At 36.8% G+C, this 10,411-nt stretch overlaps 1 long non-coding RNA gene across 1 annotated transcript; it reads right to left on the reverse strand.

The window, feature by feature from the left end:
• Positions 1 to 9,144: 9,144 nt before the first annotated feature.
• LOC124433834 lies at positions 9,145 to 10,191 on the reverse strand. Its single transcript, XR_006944625.1, has 2 exons — positions 9,922 to 10,191; positions 9,145 to 9,605 (listed from the first exon to the last, which is right to left on the reverse strand). It is a non-coding gene; the product is annotated as an uncharacterized LOC124433834 (long non-coding RNA).
• Between the last annotated feature and the right edge of the window lie 220 nt (positions 10,192 to 10,411).

Consider the following 10,411-nt stretch of genomic DNA (forward strand, 5'->3'; position numbering starts at 1 on the left):
ACTACAATGTACTTTGAAGTACACGATTACGTACCCATCGCCGTCACTGAGCTTGTAGATCACATCAGCAAACGTAAAAAGACTTGTATTGATAAAAGAGCCCTCTTTAAGCCTAAGACCCTCCGCTCCACTAGCAGAAGCACGTTCGGAACCAGCCAAGTCGACTAGATTCTAAATTCAAGGAACCAGTGTCAAGCAGATACAAAGTTGCATCATGTTGATAAATATAAGTTTCAAACAGATTGGATTTTCCGTAAAATCTTTGTAGCCACCCTGGTTTCGGTTCTTTTCATGACTGCTGTGTCAGATGTCATGTTAGTGTATTACTTAACCTGCGCGTAAACCTGTTATGTGTGCCTTAAACATGAATTTTCCATTATACAAGAACTTTTTAAGCAGTCAGTATATAATAAAATATGGGTTTTTGGAAAGTGATGTCAAAGTACAAACCAAATGCGAAACTTTTACAGCGTCGCCTATCTCGCCCGGTTCACAGCTGTGTAAGGAACTTGGACTGCTTTCTGCAATCTAAAAATTTAAACAAGAGTTATCACTAATAAATGAACGAAAATAATATGGTTAGAGTTGGCGAATCACGAAAGGCAAATTCTTATCCAAATCAAAATCACAGAATCTAAATCTAAAATTTAGAAAAGTTGCTCTCAAAAAATATGTGTCAACCAAGATGCATTGCGCCTTAATCACAGTGTAACGGCCAATATTTGGGTCAATAAAACGGCGAATTTTGTTAATATAGTCAATGCAACTTAGACATACCGTAATAATTAATGTAAAGTAGAGTTTTAATCAATATTTCTTTGCTAACTTTCCAGATAAATTAGACGATGTAGTGACGAAATTGAATTCAATGTGCCGCAATATCAAAAACTAACGATGTAAACAAAAACAAAAGCGCGCGATGCATCTTGGTTGACATACATTCTTCAGTAGGACTAAATCTGCGGACCGGCTACGCCACTGCTACCGTTATCTAATACATTGAAGAGTGCGATAAATTTCAACGGCGATAACGTTCCACATCGCTTTCCAAAGCGTCAATTTTCGCGCGCAGTATTTCAATCTCACTGGTTTTATCTACAGCGACGATCGTAGTTGCAGAAATGGCGTCTGTGTTACCAAGCGAAGTCTTAAGTTCTTCGTGTTCATCTTGTAGATCACGGAACTCAAACTTTAAATTTTGTAATTCGTCTAAAAATTAGTCACATCATTAACAGAGTTTATAGCCAGCATAACAAATGAACAAGTTTTGCTAAAGTCTTTCATGAAGTTCATTTAATCTCGTTTATAAGTCTTCGTTTGAAACATGTGTAACTTCTAGTGACGGAGCCAGTGTAAGTTAAATTAAATTATAGTTGGTCAATTTTGAATTGGACAAACCTTCTGAACAAAACAAAGGGTTATGAGTTTTTAAAGATTATGAATAAAAACAATAAAACGCGTGCGGCGATTGGTCTATAGCTGTGTTTACACTTTTCATTAGCCTGTGCAAACCGATTTGAGCTCAACCATCAAATCAATCAAGCAAAAAGAATTTCCAAATAGACCATGAATACATGTTAGAGGAAATATTAAACATTTCTTTTAAATTTGTTGGTCTTGCATTATTGCTATTTCATAAAATACACGAAAGAAATTTTTCGTGTTTGCACTGGCTTATGCTAACCTCGGAGACATTGTGAGAACTCTCGAGTAGGGGCAACCTTGTGCTGATCTGCTCTGGTGTTCTCCCAAAGGTCGCCTCCGTTTGAATGAGCCTGTGCAAACCTAGTAAACACATTTTATTTCTTAAATAAAATTTTACAAACTAAACTGCCTCTAACGTATTTGGAAATGGAAATACATTGTAATTTATTTCGAAAACTGGCAACACCAATATTTTTATGAGTTTCTCGTTGCATCATTTGTACCATCAGTAAGGGGGTGTTTACATGAATCTGGAATGACTTTCAATCCCGATCGAAACGTGATGTCAATCCGTGCTTACATGAAACTAATTGTTGCATCATTTGTATCATCAGTAAAAGGAAGCGCAAAACCCTTGTGAACGAAATAATTATTGCACCGCAAGTAGCAAAATTTCAAAACACGTGTATCTATGTCTGAACAGACAATGGTTAAGTGTAATCTAATTGTTTTATGCAAAATCGAAGGAATTCAGGCAAACAGTTGTATTTTGTTTCCTTCGACGTTGGCAAACCGGTTTTTTCCTTTTCTTTTTATTCAAATACGTCAACCGCCTCAAGTAGGTTTATTTTCAAGAACTTCATTTGTCCAGGGATAAATTCTCGTATAATTATTCGTATAATAATATACTTTGAGATATTTCTCGACTGTGACTGGATGATGGCAGTGCAGTTTATCTGCAATTGCACTGTTAAAATTTGTAATTGCACTGCTGAAAATCTCTAATTGCACTGTGAGTACTGTTTCCTGTTTGGCTGAAGAGCTGTGAAAGCCAAACATACTTCTTTTTGATTAAAAAGACATGGTGCAAATTGTAAGTAAACAAGGCTTTCCACATTGCAATCGTTTGAAATTCAAGAATTGCAAAAGAATGCAAAGAATAAAAACAAACAGCAAGTACTGTTTTTTTTGGTGAACATTCCGTGCCTCTTTCGTACACAAAATAAAATTATTGCTTAAACTCTTGACGTTGTCCTACAATATGCTGAAACACAATATGTTTTTGGATTATTTCTTCGCATTCTCTTAAACACATATTTAGTTTGTAATTTTCTTTCTTCAGTTTGGAAATTATCTTAGACTGTTTGACAACTTCATTATTCAGCTCGGCAATTCTTGCATTTCCTTCGTCGATTTGCAGACGGTATTTTTCTTCAAGCTCTTTCCCCGTCTCTCGTTGCAGTTGAAGACATTTCGCCACCGAGTCGTCAACAGCAGTGACAGATTTTTTTAACTGCATTTTAAGTTCTTTGGTCTCGTCTTCAAAATCTGCGCATTTCATCTTCAAATCTTGAATCACGTCTGCATGATGAACACAAAATTAATCGAATTAATTTTTTTTAGACTCAAGAACGTTCAGTAATTTACGTTTCTAGTTACGTAATTCGAATGCTTTGATGACGTAATTCTAACGCTTGAAGGACTGTATTTTGACTAATGAGATGAATAACCGCTGATGAAGTTGTCTGCTTTCCAGCAAATAATTGATGATGGAGCTTCAATCATATGAATGTTGGCGAAAAATAAAAACTGAACACAGGTATTAAGGAATGCGACATTCCTTAATACCAGTGTTCAGTTTTTAATTTTCGTTGTTCAGTTTTAGATTTTCGTTGTTCAGTTTTTGATTTTCGCAGTTTAGTGTTTCAGTTTCTCGACGTTTGATCTTTGACGCTTAAAGAAAGTCAATGCCGTCGACTTGTTAGATGAAAAACTATGCAAAATGAAAAAAAAAATTCACATGGACTTCGCTGTGCGCATGCCTTATTATGTTGTTACCCCAAAGAAAATGATAATTATGTTGCACATAAGATACTTTTACATAGCTTTCTCGACCATGCTTTTCCCTCAGGTTTCTAATGCCAATGAGATCCACCATGTCATCATGATGTTCTGTGTCCAAAGAACTGTTTTTCATCCGTTCATCAGCTACCTAAAATATTCACTTACGCATAAATATTGACTTTATTTAAACAAGTAACAGCGTTGCAAGTAATTTTTAACTATAGCAATTAACATGACTAGAAACTGGACTAGAAAGAACAAAAAGTCGGGAAATTGGGGGGTAAAATACCCGGATCGCCACCCAAAAAATATCAGCCCGCAAGCCCATGACTTATCGCGAATTTTAAAAGCAGTTACTCGAGTCACTAAAAGCACCTCGTTCTCATAGAAGCGATAACGGAAACTACTATCTCCAAGAAATCCATTCCCAGTCCAAGGTACAGTAGATTCCGTTATCGCTTCAATGCAATGTGTAGCCTTCCAACTGTTGCTTGTGTTTGCTTCCAAACTATCTGTGAGCTTTTTCAAAAAGTTCCTGAACGAAGGTAACTAAAACTCATTCTACAACGAAGGTAACTAAAACTCGATTGTGATTGTCTATGAGAATACACATAATTCCCAATGTCTTGCCGTCAGCAAAAGATGTATGTAGGTGACGTAATTTTTTATGTGACAACTGTAAAAACAAAAAGTTAAATGGCGGAATCTTCCTAGACATTTGAGAATCTTCCTAGACATTTGCCAAAGTTTACCGACGGATTTGGCTGAAATTTTTAAGGTCAACGACGCAAAAACACGAAAACTGCAACACGACCAGGAGTGTTTTCAACGATTTTTACGGGCGAGAACACAAAAGCAAACCACTAAAACCTCGTGAATAAATAGACAACCACGTCTAACTCATTACTTCTTTGCGCATGTAGATCGTCCAAGTTAGCAGAGTCCTGACAAGGACTATTGGTGTTGATGTTGACTGACGTTTTGATAACCTTAACGGCAGTCATCTTCAGAATCAAGTCACTTATACGATACAAATACAGAAACGCTTTATATGGATAACATTTATCAAATTCGTGATATCGTGTTACATCGTGGCGAATTTTCTCACCTGCTTTCGCGATTGCCAGAGGTGTAACTAGAACGTTAAATGGGGGGTAAATATTCTTATAGTCAGTTTCACCCGACTCATTTCTTTTGAAATTCATTTGATTTCAATTTAATTTCATCAGTAGGGCACAAATGAAGATATGAGTATGCACTCCACACCCCCACAATTAACGTTCTAGTTACTCCTCTGGCGATCGCTGCAGATCTGCGACAATGCAACTAAAAGTGTTTAAGCCTGGCCCTCACTGGTGACAATAAGGATAAGCATAAATGTGTTCTCAATTTCAAACAGCACAATTATCAATAAAATACAAGAACAAAGAGTTTTGACAATCTTGTGCGTATGCAGCATGAATAAAACATCGCACAGAATAGAGAAAATCTAAACGTACAATTTACTAACCTCTTCTTTCGCCTCAAGCTTTCTACTCAAGTTTTGAATAAGTGTCTTGTGCTCTTCCAAGATTTCCGTTTTCTCATTCAAGACTTCAGCTCATAATGCTGAAGTCTTGAAGGAGAAAACGGAAATGTTGGAAGACACTTCAGGCTTCAGACCCCAAGAGACCTCAAGACTTCAGCATTATGAGCTATCTCATTTTCAAGTCCCTGGAGATTTTTCTGTGGTTCCTCGAGTTCTTCGCGAATGCCCTTCAAACGCTTTTCGACATCATCGCGGCCAAGCCTTAGATCGCCATTACACGACTCTAACTGGCCGATGTGATCTTCTTTCTCCTTCAAAACTTGCTTCAATTCAGTCATGGTTACTGTATCCATGTCGCAGCGACCTTTAAAGTGCACGTACAGTTATTTCCAAATTCGTTGAAATTTTAAAGTTTAGACTGTGGAAAATATGATTTCGAAAAAAATTTCGTAAAAAAGAAAAAAAAAGTTTTTTTTGCGGTTTGAATTAGCTTGCTTTTGAGAAATTTCCGCGCCGCTGAGGGGACGTAAAACGAGAGGTTTGTGACGTCATTTAAGGAACGTATGAATACGCTGCATACAAAACAACATAGTGTGAAATAACAATTCTTTATATATTGCTTTGAAATTAATATAAAAATTGTACGAAACATGTCCACATCTGATTCTGAGTCGAGTACAGCAACAACAGTGGAAAATATTGAATTGAACAGTCGGGAATTCGATTTAGAAGACGAAGATCAATCGTCATCAAATGCGCTCCGAAACACCGATGGCGATTTTGAGTATGGCCAAGCTGAAGCGTATGAAAACGAACCACTTGCAGATGAAGAGTTGTTAGAAAAGTATATTAGAGAAACAGAAGAAGAAAGACGCCAAACAGAAGAGCTTGTTGCATACATCTTATTGTATGATATTAAATCTAAAGACAAGGCAATAAATAAGAGATTATTAAACACATAATATTTCTTTTTAATAGCAACATGAATTTTTTTAGATTTTTTACCTTCATTTAGCCATTTGCGTGGTTTTATGTTGGAATCATGAGCACATTTACTCTCACACAGATTCCAGGTAAAATGTTGATATGCATATGTATAATTTTAACGTACTCACCATTTTGCGATCTCTTGTTGTAAGTTCATTGTCATCTTTTCGAGGATAAATGCTCGGGTAAGCAACGATTCCGAATTCATCTCGAATGAGTCGAGGTGCAAAATTACTTTCTGATTCAGAAAGCGAGCCGAATTGCCGAGAAAACGAATCTTTTGTGAAGTGTTCCGAGCAAACTGCGGAATTCTTTGTGGGGACCCACTTATTGCGAGTAGCTTTCACAAAGTTGACCCATCGCTTTCTCCTACGCTTAGCTTCGCTTCTTTCGTCGTTAAAAAATGGTATGCGATGAAGTGAAATGCCTTTCTCCAAACTGGCTACGTTAGAACAACCAAAAACTACACATCGATCTGGCATTTTTGTGTTTGTTCACATGCATAAACAGTGTAAGTTGTATTGGAAGTCAGTCTGTGTTCCTTAAATGACGTCACAAGTAAGTCCCATGCCACGGATTAGAGCTCTCGACATTTTTTACAAAACGTTGAAATTTAGGTTTTATTCGCATCTTTGCCGAAAGATAACTCAAAAACGAAAAAAGTTATTCAAATTCTGTAAACGGCATTTGTATTATTTATCCAAAATCTATTTGAGAATAAAAAACTAAAAATAACTGTATGTGCACTTTAAGGGTTGTGATCTCGCCTAGTCGACAATTAAACGACATAGTCATGTTTTGAACAACAACAGCTTCCCCAGGAAGCAAATCTTGAATTCTTTGACAAAGAGCTCTCGATGAGCTAACATTGAAATTAAAAATTTACCGCTTTCACCGTTAATACGAGTAAATAATTACGTAAATAATAAAATTAGCCTTATGGCTTTCGTTAAAACTCACTTTGTTGTAGGTCAAGCTCCATTATTAGTTCGAAAATCTTTGCATCTTTCAGCTGTAGCTGCATTTCTTGTTTCTCAAGTTCAGCAATTCGGTCACATTTTACTTTAAGTTCATCATTCAGCGATGTAATTCGTTCTTTGTTTATAACGTTTTCCTCATCGTTGATCTTTTCAAGAAGCGCGCTCTTTTCGACAGTCAGTTCATCCAGGGAGCGTTCAAGTTCGACGTAATTCTGTCTCATTTCATCTTCTGAATCAAATGAATTTGTTGATTTGTAAATGCCACTCTTTAATATGATAAGAATTGTACATAAAAAATAAAAGTTTCTCCGGATTTTAAGTGATTTTTATTGAGCTTTCGACTCGTTGCTTCGAGCCTTCATCAGAATGAGGATATTTATTTACACGAGCTTTTAGCTTGGAGATGTTTAGAGCGTCTAATTGGATGAGTGGGTGTATTAATGTGATTGGATGGGGTGAAATGCGTTGCCATAGGTTTTGGTGTATTCTTTGTTTGCAATAGACGTCACTTCCCGTATTTCCACTGTCATTACGTATTCATATTTCCAGCTGAAGGGCAGGTAGATAGATTATATCATAAGCGTGATTGCCCTTCATGTGTTCTTTATTCAAATATGCCGGATTGCTGTTCAGTTTTTACTTGCTCTAATCGAGCTAATTGAGAAAAGGATAAAGGCTATTATAGGATACTGAAGGAACATCTCCATAAAGGGGAAACATTAAAAAAACTAACAAAAAGACGTCATGAAAAGTGGCTCAGAAACCTTTCATTGTCATCGAAAGGTATCGAAAGCCCCCATGCTCGTGTATGTGGTGAACATTTTAGTGACCTTAAGATTTGACGACGCACTCATCTACAACGCGAGTGGAAATGAATTTTAAACCAATGCGTATGTGCGTGCGTCGTTGAGTTTCGTCGTGCTTCTACTACGCGGCGTCTTTGCTTAATCCCACGTCGTCCTACATCGAAGGTGGAATTTTGCACAAAAAAAAGTTTTAAGGTAAGTATTCAGCTTTTAATTCACCTGTTACAATTGTCTGTGGAGTCTGATATGTGATTGATGTGTTGATATTTGTCTGTGAGTAAAATATGTTTACATTTTTGCTTTTAGCAAGGCAAGAAAATGGCAGAACAGTTTTCATCAGCATCAAGTGATTGCTCATCAAGTACACCACGAAATTCATTGTGAGTTAAATTAATTGTTTAGCTAAATTAACATCCATGGGCTTTGAAATTTGTTTTACTTTATAATAACGGTTTGTGTTCCCCTTTTATGTTTGCATAAAAATACTATGCAACGGGTACTCATATATCAATTTTGGCTACTATATATTTCAAAATTGTTATAGAATCAGTTTTGTTATGAAGTGGACAGCAAAGCATGATGTCGAGCTGTGCAAAGAAGTTGTTGTGTCAAGACTTTTTGAAACAAGAAAAAAATCCCTTGAAAGAGGAAAGGTGTGGGAAGCCATTGCTAAGAAGTTAGAGCAACATGACCACCTTTGCTTTCGTGTTGACCAGCGTGCAGTAAGAGACAGAGTACGAAAATTGCTTGCAATCTATTGCAAGAAAGAAAGGGAAGAAATAAATGCAAGTGGCATTTCTCCAGAAGCAACTGAGCTGGATGATTTACTTGAAGAAATTCATGCTAGAGAAAAAGCTAGTGATGTTGTTGCTGCTGAGGCTACAGCTGCTGAAAGAATAAAAAATAATGCAGACAAAGAAGCAGCAGAGGAGATAAGGAGAAGGGCTATGGAAAACCTATCCGAAACCAGGAAGCGAAAGGAAAGCGAGCAAGGTGGTGCTAGAAAAAAAGTTAGGAAAGGAGGAGATTCTACTTTAGAGTTTCTAAGAGAAAAGGGGGAGAAAGAAAGAAAATTAAGAGAGGAAAGCTTAAAATTGGAAAGAGAGAAAATAGAAATGCAAAGGCTGCAAATACAGAATGAGAAAGAAAGTCAACAGCAATTCATGGAGAAACAAAATCAGTTGCTGCAAAACATGATTGAATTACAAAGGCAACAAAACCAGCAAATTCAAGCAAATCAAATGTTACTGGTTCAACAACAGCAACAACTATCGCAAGCCCTAGTAGCTCTTTTATCAAAAATTGCTGACAAATAAACCAATCATGTTTTTTTAACAAAAATTTCAGACAAATATAATAATTTGTAATTACAATTTATGAGAAACAAGAAATATTCACAAAAAAATTATGAGAAATACGTTTGAAGAGAGGGTGGCTCCAACTGAAAAAAATCACTTGTCATATTTGATTGAAGACAAGTTAGAGCATTTCTAAGCAGTGATGCAACTATATACATTTTGCCCACAGAACTTAAGCTAATTTTTAGATTCTTCTTAAAATCAAGGAATTTAAAGTAGTTTATAATGTCACCAAAAATCTACTCCACTGATATTCTCACAGCACTCATTGACTTATTGAATTCTTCCATTGGCATGGTTAGTGGTAGGTTTCGGTATGGTGCTTGCAAATGAATGCGCAGAGGATATGCAGGATCTCCATATAGACACATGGGTTTTCCATTCCAATGAGCAAACTCTTCAAGGTCATTCAGAAGTCCTGACTCAGCCAGCATGGCAGAATCATGCCTTCTTCCTTCTAAAAGAAAAATAACTCAGTTTGTTTTTCAACAGAATTTACCCTTGACATTGCATTTACCTATTGGTCCAAACATGTTTGCAATTATTCCATTTGGAAGTGTAACTGATTGGAACTTAAGAGCATGGACCCTCTTGTGACCATTGTACACTATTCGCTGCATTTCACCTGGTCTACAAATCTGCCTTACTGTCCCATCAATGAAACCAAAGCAAATATCAAGAGCTGCTCCTTTTGATGGATGGTTTAACCATAAATCTTCAGATTTTCTGGGCTGAGCAACTGGTGATTCCAACAGGTTATTTTGTACCCATACCTCTCAAAAATGTAGTCAACAGCGGTATTCATGATCATGCTGAGTTCTGGAACAGACCTGCCAAACTGCGGTACAAGATCACTGTATCTACATGGATAAGCAAACCGACGAAGGACAAGGCAGAGAGCTTCCAGCCCATCACAAACTGTTCCTTGTTTACATTTGAAACGATGAGGAAAATCTAACGCTTCAGCCAGCAAAGGAATTTCGTGTTTCTTAAAACGAAAGTCTACAGCACATGTAACTTCATCAATTTCCTCCAAATGAAAAGATGAATAGTCGCCATGTTTTAATTCTTGGTTCTTTGAACGCGAAATATCATACAAAAGTGCAAATTCATCTTCGTTTATCAAAGCGGAGTCATACGCAACAGCTATAGCATTTCTTGTTTTTTTGAAGGAGGCCATTTTTTTGAAAGAATAGGTAGTGAACTCAGAGCCCTCTATAGTATAAGAGTTGGGACAAACGGTCTGGGGCGAGCGCGGAGCCG

The sequence above is a fragment of the Xenia sp. Carnegie-2017 genome, unplaced genomic scaffold (genome assembly GCF_021976095.1).
Source record: "Xenia sp. Carnegie-2017 unplaced genomic scaffold, XeniaSp_v1 HiC_scaffold_14, whole genome shotgun sequence".
In the NCBI taxonomy this organism is placed as follows: domain Eukaryota; kingdom Metazoa; phylum Cnidaria; class Anthozoa; order Malacalcyonacea; family Xeniidae; genus Xenia; species Xenia sp. Carnegie-2017.